Consider the following 20,971-nt stretch of genomic DNA (forward strand, 5'->3'; position numbering starts at 1 on the left):
AGTTTTCCCAGCACCACTTATTGAAGAGACTGTGTTTTCTTCATTATATATTCTTTAATGATCAATTTTAAGTTAACTTTTGTTTATATTGTAAGAAAATGTTCAGTTTATTTTCTTTCTGGGATATTCAATTGTCCTAGCAACATTTGTTGAGAATCCTTTCCCCTTGTATTACTGTGGCATTTTTGTCAAAAATTAATTGACCACATGAGTGGGTCTATATCTGGACATTTTATTCTGTTCCACTGATCTATACGTCTCTCCTATGTTAATAGCACACTGTCTGTATTATTGTAGCTTTATTGTAGATCCTAAAATAGTGTAGGTCTTACACTATTTGGGGATGTAGTGTAGGAGGTAGTCTAAGTCCTCCAACTTTGTTCTTTTTCAAAGTTGTTTTGGCTCTTTTAAATCCTTAACATTTACATACAGATTTTATTATTGGCTCATCAATTTCTATTAAGAAAAACTTGTGACATTGTGATTGAAATTACATTGAATCCCAATACATTGGGAAATATTAATATCTTAATATTGTGTCTGACAATCCATAAACATTGTATATATCTTCCTTTATTTAGGTCTTTTAAAATTTTTTCAGTGATTATTTTATCATTTTCAGTGTGGAGGTTTAGCATGTATTTTGTTAAATTTATCCACAAGTGTTTTATATCTTTTGGTGCTGTCACAAAAGTTATTTGTGGTAGCCAGCCTCCAGGTTGGCCCTCAATGCTCCTTCCCTCCTGGTATTCATGCCCTTGTACAGTCCCCCCTGCAATGCACACACATCGTACCAAGTCTGTGTGACCAGTAGGATATGGCAAAGTGATGGAATGCCACTTCTGAGAGTAGGCAGTAAAAGGCATCATGGCTTCTTCCTTGCTCTCTGTTGGATCGCTTCCTCTGGAAAACATGAGAACAGCTCTACTGGAAAGTCAAATGTGGTGAAGAACAGATACCCTCATAAACGAGGAACAGAGGCCTCCACTAACAAGACGTGAATGAGTGATCTTGAAAGTGCATCCTCCAGACCCAGTCGAGCCTTCAGATGACAGCAGCCCTGGCTGACATCTTGACTGCAACCTCCTGAGAGATGCTGAGCCAGACCACCTGGTGAAGCTTTTCCCAGATTCCGGACTTGTAGAAACTGTGTGAGTTAACAGATGTTTGTTGTTTCAAGCTGCTAACTTGGTAATTCATTATGTAGCAGTTGAGAACTAATACAGTATTTTAAAAAATTAATGGTATCTATTTTATTTCAATTTCTAACTCTTTGTTTCTACCATTTAGAAATTCTCTTTTTTTTAAATATACATATACCTTGTACCTTTGTCCTTGCTAAAAATCAGCTCTTTTGCAGATATTTTAGGATTTTCTACATAAGCAATCATGTTATCTGTGACAAAGACAGTTTTGCTTCTTTTCAAATCTGCATGCTTTTTATTTATTCTACTGCCTTATTAACCTGGTGGGACTTTTAGTATGTTAAAAAAAAATGGTGAGAGAGCAGATATTCTTGCCTTGTTCTTGATCTTAAGGGGAAAGCCATTCAGTCAATATGATGTTAGTTGTAGTTTTTTCCAAGATGCCCTTTATCAGGCTGAGGAAGTTTTCTTCTGTTCTTAATTTACTAAAAGGTTTAAATTTTTTTTCTCAATTTTTTTTGTCATCAATACTAGATGTATAGTTTTATTATAGTAAAAAGTAGCTGTTACAGTGAGATCTATATACATATACAGAATTACATTTAAATTCATATAGAACAATATTTACATTTTAAGTTATACCTGAAATTAGAAGATGAAGTATGGCTTAAACTTTACAACAAAGAAAAGAAAAATACGTGGGATAAAAATAGAGTTAACAGTAAAAATAGAACAATCTGTTCTTGATACATGTGGAAACTTTTTGTCAGAATGCTACATCTTCTTAATATGATTGTCTAAACCATTAAAATATGGGTAGCTCAGTTTTGTTTTGTCAGCAGTTTGTTTGACAGGATTATAAACTGATGTTTTTGAAAGCAAATCCAAGCCATTTTCAACCAAGCTTTTGACATGGGATACTAGGCTTCCTGGTTTTCACTTGGGAAATGTATTCTTATAGTCCTGTAAAGATGCCACTTCTGGCCATGCTTCATTACTGGGGGGGTCCCAAAGCTCTGAATATTTTAAAGAGTTGATCAACTTCTGAATTCCCATAGAAAAGTGGCTTCTTTGTTGTTAATTCTGCAAATATGGTGTCTATAGGCCAAATGTCAACTGGAGTCGAGTAGTGAGCTGACCCCAGCAGTACTTCTGGAGATCTCTACCAGAGTGTTACTAACTCATGTATGTATACTCTAATAGGTATTCCAGAAGCTCTGGCAAAGCCAAAGTCAACTAGTTTAATTGTTCCTTTGTTATCAATAGATTTTGAGGTTTTAGATCCTGTGAAGAGATCTTCTAGGCTGACAAAACACAATCCCTTGTAGGATTTGATACAAATAACTCTTTAACAAGTGAAGAATCCATGAACAGACCTGGAGGGATAGAAGCCAAGTACTTTTGAGATCCAAGGAATTCAAAGATGAGATATAACCTGGATTCCTGCATAACCACATTTGAAGATTGACTATGTTTGGATGACAGAGTTCTAAAAGAGAAATTTCCTGAGTTGAGACACTAGAAACACTTCCTCTTTACTTTCTAGTCTGATTTTTTCATGGCTACCACTTGACCTATAGTTTTGTGTCTACCCTTATACATAATTCCATAGATACTTCTCCAACTTTCTCTATTTTGGAATAATCATCCACAGTTACTAAATAGGAATGGTAGATCCTGGATTATCATTCTGTGATGGTAGAGGATGTGGTTGGAGGTGTCAGAGGGGTGGTGGAGGCAGTGATGCAGCTACCATATCTGTGTCGCTCTTCCTCAACTTCCAAGAGCCCTGAGAGCTTTTATTATGAATAATTTTCTAATAATCTTTCTGAGTCTATTGAGGTAATTGGTTTTTTCTTTTTTGTTCTGTTAGTATATTGAATTACATTGATTGATATTTGAACGTTAAACCAGCTTTGCATTCCTGAGATAAAACCCACTGGATCATCATGTATGAATTGTTTTTGAGAATATTTGATGAATACTTTTCTATTATTTGAGGCACATTTGCATTTCATCTGAGAGAAGCCAGGAGACTCTGCTCCCATTGGCTGCTTTTGGGAGCACAGTGCTTCCTTGGTGCTTGAAACTTGGATAAGTGGGTTTTTGTACCCCTTTGAGATCCTTGGGGGAAGTGTCCAGACTGAGACATGTGGGAATCTTGGTAGACTGTTGATAATTCCTTGCCCCCCCGAATCAATATATTTGTTCAATCAAAATGTTTGTTCAGGGCTTCCCTGGTGGCGCAGTGGTTGAGGGTCTGCCTGCCGATGCAGGGGACACGGGTTCGTGCCTCGGTCCGGGAAGATCCCACATGCCGCAGAGCGGCTGGATCCATGAGCCATGGCCGCTGAGCCTGCGCGTCCGGAGCCTGTGCTCCGTAACGGGAGAGGCCACAACAGTGAGAGGCCCGTGTACCGTAAAAAAAATAAAATAAAATTAAAAGGTTTGTTCAGCTTTAATTTGGAGGAGGAGTTGAAAACTGGGAAAGTGAAAAAAAGAATGGAGAAGGAGGACTGCTGGTAGAAACCTCAAAATAGGGAGACTGTTAAGATATTAGCTACCTTAAATGACAAATATTCACTATTGAAATCATGGCCCTTAGAGGTCTTAGCTACAACTTCAGGATCATTTTGCAGTATTCCTTTAACCACACATTCTACTTTCCTGAGAAGATTTTCGAACTTGCATTTTTCCTCTATCTATCTCCTGAATTTCCAGTGACACACCCGCATCCACTGATGTTTGAACGTATCTTTCCTTGTGTAGTGGTGCTCCATGCAGCTGCCCGGCAGACCCACTCCTTAATTTGGCTCTGGCCTATTTTCTCTTAATGCTTTGATCAGTATTTGTCGAGAGCTCAGTGTCCCCTTCTTCGAGACTCCAGGGAGATGGGTATGAAATATTATAATAACTTATTTTCACTCAAGGGCATTAAGACCAGGAGAAACCTCTCTTGGCCTGCCTCGGGGGCTGGGGTCAGTGTCAGTGTGTTATGAGTAGAGAGACTGAGACATGGGATTATGAAAAGGAAACTTTCAGTGGATGAAATGATAGGAAAGAGTCTGGGTGGCTCCATCGAGTCCCAAATAGCTGCCAACTTCTCAAGGTTAACACACTGAGAAGGGCTAGACCCTCTTGGCTTTCTCCTGTATTCAGGCGGCTATGGATCTATGAAAGTCTGTGAAAATAGCTGCTGAGCAGAGTAGAGTAATGCAGTCTCTCTTTCTCTATCCTTTTCTCTATCCTCTGTCTCATTTTTCATTCTCTCCTCGATCCCCCTCTAACCTAGACTGGGACAATCAGATGACAAAAGAGTTCTACTTTAAAACAAGTGCACTCAGGTATTTATAGTAAGGAAGTGGACTGAATGAGCCAGCTGCTAAATATAGGTGGTCTGACTTAATCCATTCAGGAAGACTGTGGCCCAATGCATTTAGGGATAAAATAAATCATTTCAGATCTAATATTTAGAAAACTTATCCCAGATTGGAATGGTTGGCCTCTTGTGAGAAATGCTATAGATTTTTCTAAACTGGCAGCAGTGGTGGGGATGCGCTTTGCAGGGAAAAGACTTGACATCAGCCTAGACATCAGAAGATCTTCTCAAGTCTGTTTTAGTTTTCCTCCAGAAAAATTGGTCTAAGTCCTCTAAGCTCTGTACAAAACAAATGTCAGTAAACCTTGCTGAGTCCATAAGGTAGGTTTGGGGCTCTGACTTATGTTTGGGGGATACTAACTCTGTCAGTTGTATGGTAGATAGTCATTAAATTTTCCCACATGGGTAAGTTCTTTTAATAAATAAACACATGCATAGCATTTATTGAACACTTACTGAGTGACATGCACCAAGCTAGGCCCTGCTCATTCTATTTTATTTAGACCTCACCCTAACCTTGGCATGTGCTCTCCTTTTTGCTGATACACAAACTGAGACTCAGCTAGGATTTTCCAAAGCCATGTTGGTTGAGAATAGCAGATTGAGGTCTGAACTCATATCTAGCATGGGGCATAGATATGGAGTCTTGCAGTATTTTTGCAGTCCTCTTGGAATTTTATTCTGGGCTGTGCACTTACAGACCCTCAATCAGTGTTTATAATGAAGACTTTCTTGATTCTCATTATCTCTTCCTCCTTTGAGTTCAATAGCCTACTTGTACTGTTCAACTTCGCATCTACTTTATGTTATCTTATATCATCCATTGTATCAGTTAGGAATGTGTTAATTTGCAAGGAAAAATACCTCAACCGATGTGGTGTTTTAAAGAAAAATGGTGGCAAGTTCTTTTTACGCCTCCAATTGAGAGCTGGTGTCTGTGTCTCCTCTCCTTGAATCTGGTGACTGCTTCGACCAACTGAATACTGTAGAAATGACACAGATTCCTGCATGAGCCTGGATCATAAAAATCCATGCAGCTTCCTTCTAGGTCTCTTGGAATGCTTGCTCTCAGAACCCAGCCATTGTGCTGTGAAAAGCCTAAGCCATATGGAGAGGCCACATGTGTTGGCACTTGGTCAACAATCCCATCTGAGCCCAGTCTTTGATCATTCTAGTCTGGGTACCAGATGCATGAGTGAAGAAGTTTTCTTGGAAATGGATTCTCCAGGTCCAGCTATTCTAGTTCCTGGGTATTTGAGTCACTCACCCGGTTGAGTCTTCTCAACAGAGGCTCCGGATATCATGCAGTAGAGACAAACCATTCCAGATGGACCCTGTCTGAATTCCTGACCTGCAGAATCTGTGAGCTTAATAAAATGACTTATTTTAATGTCGCTTTTAGAGTAGCTTGTTACACAGTACAAGTAACTGGGATATCCAACTAGCACTGGTTTACAACAATTGAAATATGTGTATACATGTATTTAATGTAGTAGAAAATCTAGAGGTAAGCCCTTGTTGGCATTAGTTCACTGCTCAGCTATGCCATCAGGGACCCAGGATCTTTCCATGTGTCCATATTGCTAACCTTAGTATGTTGCCTTTGTCCTCATGCTTGTTGCCTTATAGTTTTGGCATAAATGCTGTAGCTCCAGGCATTGCATCCGCATTCAAGTTAGGAAGAAGAAAGGACAGGCAGAGCTAGCCTCATCTATATGGTTTTATTAGGAAAGCAAAAGCTTTCCCAGAAACCCTCAGGTCTTTACTTATGTTTCACCAGCTAGAAATTTGTCACACGTTCACCCCTCAGGGGAAGGGAGGCTGAAAAAATGAGTATTTACCTGGCATATTGCTGTCCTAAACACAGTCTGGATTTACTTAACAAGGATACCAGAGAGCGTGAGCACCATGTGGGCAAGACCAGTGTCTGCCACATACCTCAGTTGCTTTGCATCATTTTTTTCTGGTTGGTTCAACTAGGTGGTGAGTTTTTGAAAACAGAGACAGCGATGGTTACTCCTCTGGGATGCTTCTTAGCATGCCATATAGCACTGAGAATGTCATTTCTGTTTAATATATTCACCTACTGAAGAAAGAGGAGAATAGTAAGGGGGAGATTTTCTAGAGCAGAGGTCTTCTCATGTTCTCCTTGCATATCCCCCGAAAAAAATTTGAGAGACAGTGTACCCCCTTGTACATTTTAAACTTGGTATCTACAGTTACTATAACTACATAAAAATTATAAAGAATGTAATTTTGGCAAATAGTAAATACTGAAATTTAAAAATTTTTAAATAAACCTTTACATTGCTCTTTTTAAAGTTTCCAATCTAAATACCATAATGATTTGATACTACTGTCTTCTGTTTAAAAATATACAAAAGAGCTTTTCTTTAGTAGTCAGAAAATTTTACATCATTCCTTTTTCTCCTTGGACTCACATTTTCCATTCCACTTTCCCCACAGAATTTTATCCTAATGTAATATATTTTTATGCTTGAAAGTTTTTTATCGATTTCTGTATCATGCTTCTCTGCAACAAAAACATACATATAGATTGAAACAGCATTTTAAAACATTTCATGTGACTAAAAGTCTTTAAGTATTAAAACATTTCTTCTGGATTGAATTATCATTAAAATTATTATACTATGTAATTGAGAAAAGCAACATAGATATATTATAATTTTTATATGGAGTTATTAAACACAGAAGTGAAATTCATTGGAAATGCATCTGCTGTGAGATGGATGGCATTTTAAAAGCTTGTATCATGTATCTGTGGGTGAATATTACTTATTGCTTGATTGAGACAGTTTGGCATCAATTGCAAGCCAATTTTTTGTTTATCAAGACATAAATGCTGACGGATGTTAACTAGACTTATTGTGGTCATCATTTTGCAATCTATACTAGTATTGAATCATTACATTGTACACCTGAAACTAGTGTAACATTTTCAATTAAAAAGAAAGGTTAAAGTGCTGAAAACGTTCACATAAGTAAGTGGAAATGTAAGGAAAATTGTTACATTTGAATTATTTGAACTGCTTCCAAGTCATATATTAAAAATCACATAGTGGTCTATCATCAAAAATTATTTTTAATGATCTATCAGCTGACAGCGCAAATTAGGTCCCCATTCGATTATGTGGAAAACACCTGACTTGGAAAAGAAATTGTAACCAGTCATTTGAGTTGTTCATTTGCAAATGGATTTTCCCCTCTCATTAGAGACATTCACAACCTCAATATTTCTATTTATTCCCTGTTTGGAGCCCTGGAAGTTTGTCCTCCAGGACACCTAGTAAGATTTGGGATGTGTGAGCACTATGTCTTGCTTTTGGTCAGTGGGAGGAGGGCTACTGTGAAAGAGAAGATAGGGAAGATGTGGAAGGAGAACTTGCCTGATGCCCCAGCTGCAGGCAGATCAATTTTAGGGGAATCTGTAGGAAAAATGAGGATTTGGAAATTGATCTTCATCAGTCTATCCGTGTCCCCAAACCAAGTCCTCTTATACCCCCAACAGCATGTGTACCCCAGCTTGAAGGCTGCTGTTCCAAAAGCTGTTAGAACTCATAGAGATGGTATCACTCTTGGAGAGGGTGAATTTGCTTGAGTTCCCCTTCAGGCACACTGGGTCTCAGTGAGCTGCTCTGTGCAGTGCCTTATAGGTCCCATCTTACCAAGTCCTGAGAACAATCTTTAGAGGGAGGAATCATTATCTCTATTTTGCAGATGAGAATGCAGTGGTTAAGGGAAGTAGCAGACATCAGGCACCAAAACCGGGGTTCAAACCCAGGTGGATGGGTTTACAGAGAGAGCCTGAGCTATTTAGCCACTGTGTTAAATTGTGCCTGGCTCTGGTTACAGGGAGCATAGCTCTTCACAGGAGCTGTTGCCTGGACTGCTGTTGCTTTCATCTTTGTTTCCTTCTTGGCAAATTTCTCTAAACCCAGATGGCTGGGCCCCACCTCTAGAATTTCTGATTCAGTAGGTCTGGGGGAGGCCGAGAATCTGCATTTCTAACAAGTTCCCAGGTCTGAGAGCCCACTTCTCTAAAGCATGTCCAGCTTCATGGGAGAGATTCCTGTTTCTAATGTATTTAGGGACTGATGCTTTTTCCCTTAAGTTTCTTTTAGGGCTGACGTTTTCACTTGCCTTGAAGTGAGTATATATAAAATGCACATTGCATATATATTTCAATGCCTGAAACAACTTTGGAAAAACTTGTGCTGCAGGAATTTTTGCTGGAGATGTTTTTGGAGGTATTGCACACGGGCATGCCTGCATCAGGGGAAATTATATTTACATATTTTATTTATTTGTATATCCTTTGCACACGAAGGTCCTCTGTGTCTCTGCCAATTTGTTCACTCTGTCTGGATGGAATGTCCTTTCCTTCATTCTTCACCTATTGGCTCAGTCCTCAAGACTCATCTCAAAATAATATCTTCTCTCTGAAATTTGCTGGTTAACTTAAGTACCTCTTCCCTGAACTCCTCTAGCCCGGCATAGCATGCTATAGGCACAATATTGCTTACACGTTCTCTCTTGCATTGGTTGATAAATCTGATACTAGCAAAGTGCCCAATAAATAATAATAGCTAGCAAACATTTAATAAGCACTTACTAAATACTAGGCATTTGCTTACATTTACTATTTCATTAAATTCTTACAACAGTCTTATGAGGTAGATACTGTTATTATCCCTATCTCATAGTTGAGGAAACTGAGACACAGAAAGGTAACTTAGACAAGGGCATACAGCTACTCAGGGGCATTTCCTTTGTTGGAGTCTCTGTGGCCTAGACTGACCCTTGGGCTTGCAGCCCCAAATACTGATCTGTCAGCCCATGAAGCTCATTGACATGAATGCACATAATTTGTGTCAAGAGAATGCCAGGCCATTGATTTGTGTGGCTAGAAATGCCCAGGGGAAAGGGTACTCTGGGCAGTGTATTCTGTCTCTTATGGCAGACTTCTTGGGAAGCCTAAGTATAAGCCTCCATTTGACTTGCTAGCACAACAGTTCAGACCAGGGGAGTTGGTGACACAGGTGCAATCTGTAGTGGCCTCGGGTTAATACAATTCATTGCTGCAACAAAGATATTGTTGGGAGCAATAGGGCAAGTCCTTGGGTACTATTGCTTGGTGGATAAGAGAAGAGATTCTGCAGCTAGACTGAACGGTTCAAATTCCAGCTCTGCCACTTACTAGCTATGAGGAGCTGAGCAAGTTACTCATCTGAACAAGATGCTGATAATAATGGAAACTATGTCATAGGCTTGTTTCGAGGGCTAATACATTTGCATATATAAGGAACTTAGAGGTGTGCCAAATATATAACAAGAACTGTACTATTGTGACTATTAGTGTTGTATTCTCAGTGCCCAGTAGAGGCCTGGCACATAATAGGAGTGCTATGCAAGAATGAATAAATGAATGACTAGTTTGACTAAAACTTTGTTAGACTCTACCAGTATTTACTTGAAAGCAGTCACTGTCAAAAAAAAACTAACAGTAAAGAGATACATTTTAAATTGAGACCAGTACACATGTACACACACACACTTCATGAAAACAATAAACAATACTTACTATTATTACATGTGATGCAATCATATTTTCTATTCTATGTTATTTCATTTTAAAAAAAATGCTGGTAACTCACTAGTTGATTTTACTACCTATAAAGGAGTCAGGACAATTTGATAAACTACCGCCTTAAGATATTTCCCCTTTAATGAACACATTCCATGTATAGATGTGTTAATATCACCAGGCAGGCTTTGCGTATCTTTGTTCAATCTTTAGAAGACAGACTCATTACCCTCATTCCTCTCATTTTCAAGTTCTTGGACCGCTGTGTATAGGTCAATAGAGATCATCTCCTCTATTCTGTGGCTGGCCTTGAGGTCTGTGCGTCTTTCCAGGGCCCATGGATGGAACTCTTCCATGAAGCCCCAATTTCTTCAGGGCTGGGTGGACCAGAGCTGTGACCTGAAAGTAACTACATCAAAGGCCTTGAGCCTCTTTGGCAAAGTTCAAACTTGGCTAAGGAAATGCTGTCTTTACAGACTCTAGTCTCAGTGTTAACACTTTCGCTGAAGGTTGACCAGCACCAGCTGTGGAGATGATCTTGGTCTTTCCCTGCTTCTTGGCTCACCAGATGTAAGTTGCTACCACCCTACCTCCCCAAATGGACTGTTGGCTCCTGGGCCCCCTTCCACACTGGGGAAGCCTTATGCTTGTATTTAGCCCAGATTCCTCAGTTTTGTTTTTTTTAAAAATTTATTTATTTATATATTTTTGGCTGAGTTGGGTCTTTGTTGCTGCGCGTGGGCTTTCTCTAGTTGCGGCCAGCGGGGGCTACTCCTCATTGCGGTGCGTGGGCTTCTCATTGCGTTGGCTTCTCTTATTGCAGAGCACAGGCTCTAGGTGTGCGGGCTTCAGTAGTTGTGGCTCATGAGCTCTAGAGCACAGGCTCAGTAGTTGTGGTACACTGGCTTTGTTGCTCCGCAGCATGTGGGATCTTCCCGGACCAGGGCTCGAAGCCGTGTTCCCTGCATTGGCAGGCAGATTCTTAACCACTTCGCCACCAGGGAAGCCCTCCTCAGTTTTTTGATGACTGGCAAGGGTGAGTAGGAAAGTGTGCTCCTGGAGAATTATGTTCGATGGGGTGGGGTGGGCTGCAGGGTGCTGGAAGGAGAGGCTGGGTGTAGCGTGTCCTGATGTGGGTTTAGAACTGTATAGACTCTAGACCGAGGTGCCCTTTTGAAATGCACTGGCCTGACCTCCTTTTGCTGCCCTGGATTGTGCTCCCCCGTCTTTGGTCACTCTTCTTGTGTGAATGGTAAGGACAGAATCCTTGGGAAACTTTCCTAACCATCAGCTTGGTTCTTTTCAAGGCTTGTGTATAAATGCCACATGTAATACTAGTTCAAGTCAAAGGAGAGGAAAGAAAAAGACTGTATGGTCAGGGGAACTCAGTGTGTCAGTAATGATACTAACAACCGCTGCTACTATTTACTGAGCATTTCTGAGTGATGATACAGTGGATTCTGCCTCCTGATTCAAACCGGCAACTGTGTCTCTGCTCTGTTATCTTGTGGTCCAGGGGACCTCTATTCATCTTTGTTGTTTAAACATTTTAAACTCTCTTCCATTGTTTCTTCAAAATGCTAAAGCTAGCCTTCTTAAAGCATGCCCATTTAGGGCTCTTGTTTTTTTCTGGCTTAGGAGGGTGTAAACCTCCACCTGTCTTCCCACACTCCTGTCCCTCTGTTCTTCATTACTTTTCAAAAATGTTAGAGCCTTAGTATATTCCCACCCAAAGACTCAGTAAGGCAGACTTTTAAGATTTACTGATTTTGTATGTGTTACACATTTTCCAAGTATTCCCTAGCCTATCTGTTGTTGATAATTATTTTTGCAAAGTCTTCATTACTTCCTAATAGTTTAAATGTGTTTCTTGGCCCCCTCCCTCTTTCCTTTCCTGTACTTTAACTGTTCAAGCAGTGGGTTATGGATTTTTGGATTTCATGGATGGAGCAGAAGTTAAATAAAAGAAAGGTAGGGTAACTTATGTAGGGTTGCCATCTTTTAATTTTTTTCAAATAAAAACAAATACCATTTACTTTTTTTTTTTTTTTTTTTTGCAGTACGCGGGCCTCTCACTGTTGTGGCCTCTCCTGTTGCGGAGCGCAGGCTCTGGACGCGCAGGCCCAGCGGCCGTGGCTCACAGGCCCAGCCGCTCCGCAGCATGTGGGATCTTCCCGGACCGGAGCACAAACCGGTGTCCCCTGCATCAGCAGGTGGACTCTCAACCACTGCGCCACCAGGGAAGCCCCCACCATTTACTTTTAATATAACCTTATTTAGTTTAAAATAGTTTTAGAATTACAGAAACATTGTGAAAAGAGTACAGAGAATTCCCATAGACGTCACACCCAGTTTCTCCTATTATTAACATCGTACATTGGTGTGGCACATTTATCTCAGTTAATGAACTAATATTGGTACATTATTATTGAATGAAGTCCATATGTTATTCACGTTTTCTTAGTCTTCCCCTAATGCCCTTTTCTGTTTCAGGGGCCCATCCTGGATACCATATTCCATATAGACTCCTCTTGGCTGTGACAGTTTCTCAGACTTTCCTTGTTTTCGGTGACTTTGACACTTTTGGCGAATACTGGTCAGATATTCTGTAAAATGCCCCTTAATTGAGATTTGCCTGATGTTTTTTCTCATGATTAGGCTGCAGTTGTATGTGTTTGGAAGAAGACCACAGAAGCAAAGTGTCATTCTCATCACATATCAAGGGTGCCTACGGTCAACATGACATCACTGCTGATGTTGACCTTGATCACCTGGCTGAGGTGGGGTCTGTCAGGTTTCTCCACTGTCAAGCTATTTATTTATTTACTTAAGGAATGATTATATTTATTCTTTAAACACTCTTTCAAAAAATCTTAAGGATGCCTCACTTTACAATGGCTGGACACTGTCAAATTATTCTTTTATCGCCCTTTCCATACTGTTCTTTTTGGAAGGAAGTCAGTATGTGCAGCCCATGCTTAAGGAATGGGGATTTATGTTGCTTCTTTTTGAGGATGGAGTATCTACATAAATTATTTGGAATTCTTCTGTATGGGAGATTTCTCTTCTCCCCCATATATGTATTCAATCATTTATTTATATAAGTATGGGATATAATCCAATGCTACTTTATTTATTTTGTTGCTCAGACTGTTCCAGCTTTGAGCACTGTGGGGTGGGGGGGGTGTCTTTCAGTTGGCTTCCATCATTGTGGTCACCTGGCCTCTTCAGTGACACAAGCTATCAATTTCTTTTTACTCTAAGTCTTTTTATACTTTTTAACTCAGTTTAAGTGAAGGTTTCTGTCGTAACCATAAGATACTTTTTTCCCCACTCAGAACCTAGATATGTTTATTTTATTTTATTTATTTATTTTTTTATTGGAGTATAGTTGCTTTACACTGCTGTGTCAGTTTCTGCTGTACAGCAAAGTGAATCAGCCATACGTATACACATATGCCCTCTTTTTTGGATTTCCTTCCCATTTAGGTCACCACAGAGCACCGAGTAGAGTTCCCTGTGCTAGACAGTAGGTTCTCATTAGTTATCTATAACAAATACCATTTACTTTTACCATCACTTCATAAAAGAAGTTGCCCAGTGGAGTCCTAGAAGCATGGCAATTGCCTTTGTGGAGATGAGTTCTCAGAGAAGCTCTCCTTCCTTACTGATTCAAGTTCAGTGTAATCTCTTGGGCACCCACTGTGTGCTCAGCTCTGTGGTGGACATAAAAGAAGGATTGGAGTTTTGCCTTTACCCTCAGGGATCCCACAGAGGAGACGAGACAAGCAGCTATGTAGCACTGTAACTCTGGGTCTGCCTTCTCCATGAGACTGTACTCTACTTAAAGGTAAAGATCATACCCTTATATCTCCTACGTCCCACTGCACCAGCACATGTCTGACATTTCATACATGCTATATCAATGTTTGCTCACTCATAATGAATTACAGGACAGTACAAGATCAAATATGTGTAGACCTTCGATTGAAGTCAATCATGTACCACTACTGTATGATACTGTATCATGAGTGGTAGAATAGAGCAGGAAGGGGTAGGTCACAGCTGACTCAAGTTGGCAGGAAGACTTCATAGCAGGAGATGGTGAGATTGAGATGGGCCCTCAGGAATGATTAGAAGTCAGACAACCTGGCAGTAAGCAGTGGGGCTCTGTTGGAAAGCAGCTTGAGGCCCAGGGAGTAATATTCAGAAGAGGTTATGTCTTTGTTTTGCAGGGTAATCGCTTATTTGGAGTTTACGGTAGCATGGGTTGGTGATGGATACCAAAGAACCTTTAGGGTAGTGGTTCAAAACTGGGAGTGATTTTGTCCCCTAGGAGACATTTGGCAACATCTGGAGACATTTTTTTTCTTAAAACTGGGGGAAGGACGCTATTGGCATGTAGTTCTGGCATATGGTAGAGGCTAGGGATGCTGCTAAATACCTTACAATGCACAGGGCAGTCCTCTTCCCCCACCAAAGACTTGGCTGGCCCCAAATGTCAACAGCACTATAAGTTAGAAACTCTGGGGAATTCCCTGGCGGTCCCATGGTTAGGACTCTGAGCTTTCACTGCCTAGGGCCTGGGGTTCCATCCTTGGTCAGGGAACTAAGATATCACAAGCTGTGTAGCACAGACAAAAAAAAAAAGAAAGAAAAAGGAAAAAAGAAACTCTGATGTAGGGGGATTAATATGAAAAAGGAAATAGATATGATGCTATCAATAGCATTTCATGATCATGAGAAGTGCCTGGAAGCCAAAGCTACTATTACAGGGTAGCATTTACTTCTCTCCTTCTCTCCAAGGAACTTCCTTTTCCCTACCTTTATGGGTCTCTCTCCTGACTTGTGTTGCAGGTGTCTTTCTCTTCTCTCATTACCTCCCCTTTGGTTTCATATTTTCAGAGCTTCTACTGCCCTCCTGCAAGTCAAGAACCTCAGAGCTACCTGGGGAACTCTGGAAGGCTGTTTGGGCAATGAATAGAATTTGGAGATGAATGCAGTGGTCTTGGCCCAACATATATCTTTACTTTCATGTCATCTAGGCTAAAAGTCATTCTATTAAGCCTCATGGGTTATGTATTTATTCAGAGGGACTTTTTTGGCTTTGTCACATTTCTAATCTGTCAAGATTTCCCCCCCCCCCCAGGGGTGTGATAGCTGCAATTGTTTACCTTAGGGATGACAGCAGGATATAGAGGTGAATTTTCCAAAGTATAGTCCCTGTAACATTAATTCTCTATATTAATAAGTATTCTCTGAAAAAGAAAGAGTTACAAAAAAAATATTTCAGTGGTCACACTACAGGATTAAACAGATATTTTAGTGTAAGACTTCTTAGGGTCTTTATTATTCATATGGGCGTTTTGAATTTCCAAGAGAAAGAAGTGGCATTCTATTTTCTCAAACCTAATTGACCATGGGACACATTTTGTACAACATGTATCAACAACTTAGTTTGGGAAAGTATGGACTTTGGAGCTTTGTACCCAGAATTCACATCTCTGCCTCCATCACTAACTCATTTCTTGGGATAAGTACTTGACGTTTTGAAGCCTCAGCTTCCTCATATGGAAAATATAGCTCTATATAGGCAAATAATCCTTCTTCACAAGGTATTGGGTGTTACCTCCTAATCTCATGCTTTCATGGTTGTCACATGTTTCTACATTTTGTTGTTGACATGAATGTCTTTCCTACTAAACTGAAATCATTGAGGGCCTAGATGGTATCTTATGATCTTTATATTCTCAGTTCTTCCCCCAATTCCTGGCCTATCATGGCCTCGGCAAATGCTAAATAAATCAATGGGTAATGTATATAATAGATACAGTGCACCTTGTGCAGTCTCAGTGAATGCTAGTTCTCAACTGGCTCCTTCCCTTATCCCTCCTCAGTGTGTAAAAGCTTTTTGGAAGAGATAGGAAGGAAGGGGATTGGAGCCGTATAGTGACGGTAACTTTGATATTTTGGTTGGCTAAAGGCTTCATGAGGTTTCATGCTTTATCTGTATGACAGTTAGCTAGTGTATATCAGAGGCTTGCTTAAGGAAGGTGTGCTCATCTATTTATAATTTTGTGCCATAGTAACATTGGTTAGTTCTCATCTGGAGCATTCTGCTCAATTTGGGACATCAACTCTCAGGAGGTGGGGGGTTATTGGTTTCTTGAACATCCTTAGCCATGACCGCTTCTGGAAAGGATTGTGGAGAGGGCAAGGGAAACATTCACAAGCTGATGAGGGTCTTCCTGGGAGGGTTCTGGTGCAGATGGACATCTCAGATTATGATGGATGGTAAAGGAAATGACAATGTATACAGGGATACATGTTAACCTTCTTCGTAAGAGCAGCATACTGTAAAGAAAAGGGCTTTGGATTTGTATGAGCAAACCTGGATTTCAATGTCTGTGTGACTGGGTGGGGGGTTTCCTGCCTCCTGAGCCTGAGTTTGTCTTAAAAATGAAGGTCTGGGGGACTTCCCTGGCGGTCCAGTGGTTAAGACTCTGTGCTTCCACTGCAGGGGGTATGAGTTCATCCCTGGTTGGGGAACTAATATGCCACATGCCATGTGGTGTGGCCAAAAATTAAAAAAAAAAAAAAGAAGATTTGGGGCTGGAAGATGTTTGCAGGTCTCTTTTTGTTTGATAAAGCGTAACTCTGAGACATTTGAGGGCTGTGTTGGAGAAGAGAGTCTAGACTGCAGACTTTTTCTGTGGGTTTCAGAGGGCAGAACTCAGACCAGTAGGGTGGGAAGAGAAGAGGCCAGCTGGCTGCTCAATAAGAAAAAGTCATTTCAGAGGGAGGGAGAATGTGGATGAATCCTATTGCCAGAAGTGCTACCAGAGTCACCTGCCTGGGCTCTTCTAGAGATGACCCTTAAGACCCCCGCTGTCAGTGAAGAAAAGTTTTATTTTAGAGTAATTTTAGATGTATGGAAAATTGTGAAGATAATGCAGAGAATTCCCATATACCCTCCATCCAGTTTCCCCTGGTATTAACATTTTATATTAGTATGGCACATTTATTATAATTGATGAACCAACATTGATACATTATTATTAACTAAAGTCCACACTTTATTCAGATTTCCTTAGTTTTTACCTAATGTTCTTTTTCTGTTCCAGGATCCCACCCAGAATATCACATTACATTTAGGTTCCTCTTGGCTGTGATAATTTCTCAGACTTTCCTTGTTTTTGATGACCCTGACAGTTTTGAGGTGCACTGGTCAGGCATTTTGTAGACTGTCTCTCAGTTGGGGTTTCTCATGATGTGTTTCTCATGATTAGACTGGGGTCGTGGGTTTTGGGGAGGAAGACCACAGAGGTGAAGTGCCCTTCTTATCACATTGTATCAATGTGACTTTTCGCTGATGATGCTGACCTTGACCACCTGGCTAAGACAGCATTGGTCAGGTTTCTCCAGTATGAAGTTGTTATTATTGTTTTTGTCCCTTTTATATCATACTCTTTAGAAGGAAGTGTCAATGTACAGCCCATACGTATGGGGTGGGAAGTTAGGCTCCCGTTCCTTGGGAGGAGTCTTTTTAGTTTTAAAAGAAAAAAATTTATTTTGACTCTTGTTTGTCTCCCAAGTCTCTTGCAGAGCCCCAGGTGCAGTGAGTGAGCCCATTCTCACTTTTTCCTCAACATCAGACAGCTAATCAAGGCGTGGGGATTTACTTAAACTAACAAATGATTATCCTTCCCTGTAGAAGAGTTACCAGAATGCTGAATTTGCTAATTACTCTTCTCTCTGCTTCTTCCAAGCAGTGATCTTGAGAGAGATGAGACCAATCTATCTTAAGCGAGGGCTGCAACTCAGGAAACTGGGAGGCTGAGGAACAGGGAGGGGTGGCCACTTACCAAAAATGAAGTGGGGGGAGGTGGATGCAGAACTGAAGTGACCTAAAGGGAAATGATGTGGTTAAGAGGGAATTAACCACACTGGGCCTAATTGAAATTTCTCAGTCTGTGCTATCCATCAGCATTTCTTCTGGATTTCTGCTTGTATTGACACCTCTGCTAATGGGGGTTGAGCAGAAATGTTTATCTTGGGACAGTGGCTGCTTGGAGTCTCTCTGGCCTTCTGTTCCCAACTTGCTGCCATTTCCTCCACATCAGGCCTTTGCTGCTTACATCCAAAGCTGAACATTTGTGTTCAATTCTGCCGTTAACTGTCTGTGTGATCTTTGAGCTCCCATTTCCTCATCCGTAAAATGATGTGTTAGTTTGAACCAAAAAGGGTAAGATAGGCATTGGTGATGCTTGATCCCTTTTCATACTTTTGGCAGATATTGCTAACTGATCACACCATTCTCTTCTGCTGAGACAGATGTGGCCTCAGAATCTTTCTCAACACAGTGCTGTAGGTATTAACTATTTTTTAAAAAATTAATTTATTTATTTGGCTGCATTGGGCCTTAGCTGTGGCCCAAGGGATCTTCATTGTGGCAGGCGTGCTTCTCTCTAGCTGTGGCGTGCTGGCTCTAGAGCGCGGGCTCAGTAGTTGCAGCACACAGAGTTTCTAGTTGGAGTGTGCGGGCTCTAGAACGCACAGGCTTAGTTGCCCTGCAGCATGTGGAATCTTAGTTCTCTGACCAGGGGATCGAACCTGCATCCCCTGCATTGGAAGGCGGAATCTTAACCACTGGACCACCAGGAAAGTCCCAAGTAGGTATTAACTATTGATACATATCAGTTGGGGTGGGCAACAAGTAAATGATTTGCCATCCCTGGACTAGAGGCTTTTTTAGGGTCTTAAGATATTAAGATTCAGGTTTATACAATTCATTCATTATTCAGTCAACAAATATTTCTGAGTGTCAACATGTGCTAGGCATTGTGCTAGAGGCTGGGTATATGTTAGTGAATAAAATAGACGTTGTCCCTGCCTTTGTGGGGCATAAAGTTTGTAAATTCTTTGATAAATGTCATGTGTTGTATCTCAGTAGCTCTTAGTATAGTTTAGGGCAATCAAAATCAGCTGATGGTGGGAGGGGTAGGAAGTAGATTTCACTAAGCACCTTGGGCAAGGTTCAAATATATTATCTCATTTAATCCTCACCTCCACCTTGTACGTTAGGAAGCAACAGTCACAATTTACAAATGAGAAAAGCAAGGCATACAGAAGAAGTTGCCCAAGAGCCAAGAGTGGTAAGTGGTAGAGCAGAGACTGAACCTTTGTCAGTCTGATGCCAAGGGCAGTGGGCTTCATACCACACCTCACTCATCCAAACTTCCTGTTCTTTAATAAAGAGAAAACATCTTCAGTAAGGAAGGAGGGCAGATTAGAGTCCACGCCACGGAGCCGGGGAGAGGATTGGCCCGTGTAGATGCTGACCTATGGCTGCTGGCGGCCCTGGCTGAGGCTGCTGTGTGGGGCTGGTGCAGCCAGTCAGCCCAGTGGAGCAGGGGTCTGGCTAGAATGGTGATGTGAATGAGGGCAGCCGAGAGAATGCACCTCCTCCTGCCCCTATAGATCAGTTATCTATCACGTCAGCCTGATTTCCTCCTAGGCCTGCCTTGGACTTGCAATGTAACCAGTCCTCTCCCAGTTTCTACCAGCTGCTTAAAGCTCTAAGATTTCTCCCTATGCTCTTGTGCTGCCTCAAGTTGGGTTGCACCCTGGAAAGATGTGTTGAAAGAAGAGGAGGAAGGAGGCAAATACTGGGCATAGTGGGTTGGACTTAACCTCCTGCATGTGGCTCTGCTCTAAGCCTAGACCTCTGTCAGGGCCTGGACACCCAGCCTGGCCTTGCTCTGTTCTCACATTTAATACAGAGCTCTCCACCAGCCCTTGGCAATTCAGCTCCTGAATGCCCAGAGTTTCATTCATGGAGACGGATGATGTTCAGAGTTCAGAGGCCCGTTAGTCCTCCTTGAATAGTAGGTCCAATATGGGAGAAATAAAGGACTTTCCTGGAAAAGAAATAGGGAAGAACATCTCTGAGGCTTCACTTAAGTTACTTCCAGAGACTAGGAAGACCCCTTTTCTCTTAGGCAAGCACTCCTTTTCTTCTTCTCCTAAATAACAATTCAGTGGGCTATGAGAATCTCTCCTTCCTTATAAGTGAACTAAACATCACAGTTGGTCCCTGTTGTTTTCATTCCAGTTTCCCTGAGAGCAAAGCCTGAAGCCAGGACTTGGATGCAGGTGGTTTATTTGGGAGGGGTGGTGGACACTGGATGCACCATCAGATCTTCCTTTAGGAATGAAGGAAGGGCTGATTGCTCATCTGCTGCGAGTGCTATGGCTGAGAGCTCTCGGCTGTCAGCCCTCCCAGGGTGGCCTGTTACAAACAGCCACCCAGTTCAAAGTCACACCCACTTCCGGGGCTGCTTACATCCAATGACGGATGGAAGTCAGGGTAGAAAGCTCTTGTCGCCTCCCCCCCAACTCAGGATAACCTGGAGGTGTCATCTCAGCTTCAGAGCTCCTCTGAGGGTCAGTGGAGGCTCACCTGGTGCTTCTTTCCCTTTCCCTCCACGGGTGTTGTTGATTCCTAGAACCCTCCATAATGAACCTGACCTGGGACTGTAGCTGCCTAATGTAGTCTGGGAAAGTGGATACTAGGATGGGATTTGGGAGCTGGATCACCATTGCCTGGCTGGCAGCGAGGACCATGTTACTCACGGTAGGTGGGGTAGTACAAGCTATAATTTGTGGTGATTTGGGATGTATACAGTGGAAAAGAATGGATTAGCTGGTGCAGTGTCTCAGCATTTGAGAAATATGGGATAAATAGTAGCCATGAGGACAGTGAAATTGGGTAGATGTTGCTAAGGTCAAATAATGCTTTGGAAGAAGACATTGCAGAGTTGAGAGCGATCAGTCACAACT

The 20,971-nt window shown here is 41.4% G+C and overlaps 1 pseudogene across 1 annotated transcript; it reads right to left on the reverse strand.

Annotated features, from left to right (window-relative positions):
- Positions 1-1,919: 1,919 nt before the first annotated feature.
- On the reverse strand, positions 1,920-20,755 carry LOC307049669 (cyclin-dependent kinase 1-like; annotated as a pseudogene). Its single transcript has 4 exons — positions 20,660-20,755; positions 19,472-19,550; positions 2,484-2,802; positions 1,920-2,307 (listed from the first exon to the last, which is right to left on the reverse strand). The product of its transcript is annotated as a cyclin-dependent kinase 1-like (transcript).
- Between the last annotated feature and the right edge of the window lie 216 nt (positions 20,756-20,971).

This window comes from Hyperoodon ampullatus (genome assembly GCF_949752795.1).
Source record: "Hyperoodon ampullatus genome assembly, chromosome: 3".
NCBI classification, from domain to species: Eukaryota; Metazoa; Chordata; class Mammalia; order Artiodactyla; family Ziphiidae; genus Hyperoodon; species Hyperoodon ampullatus.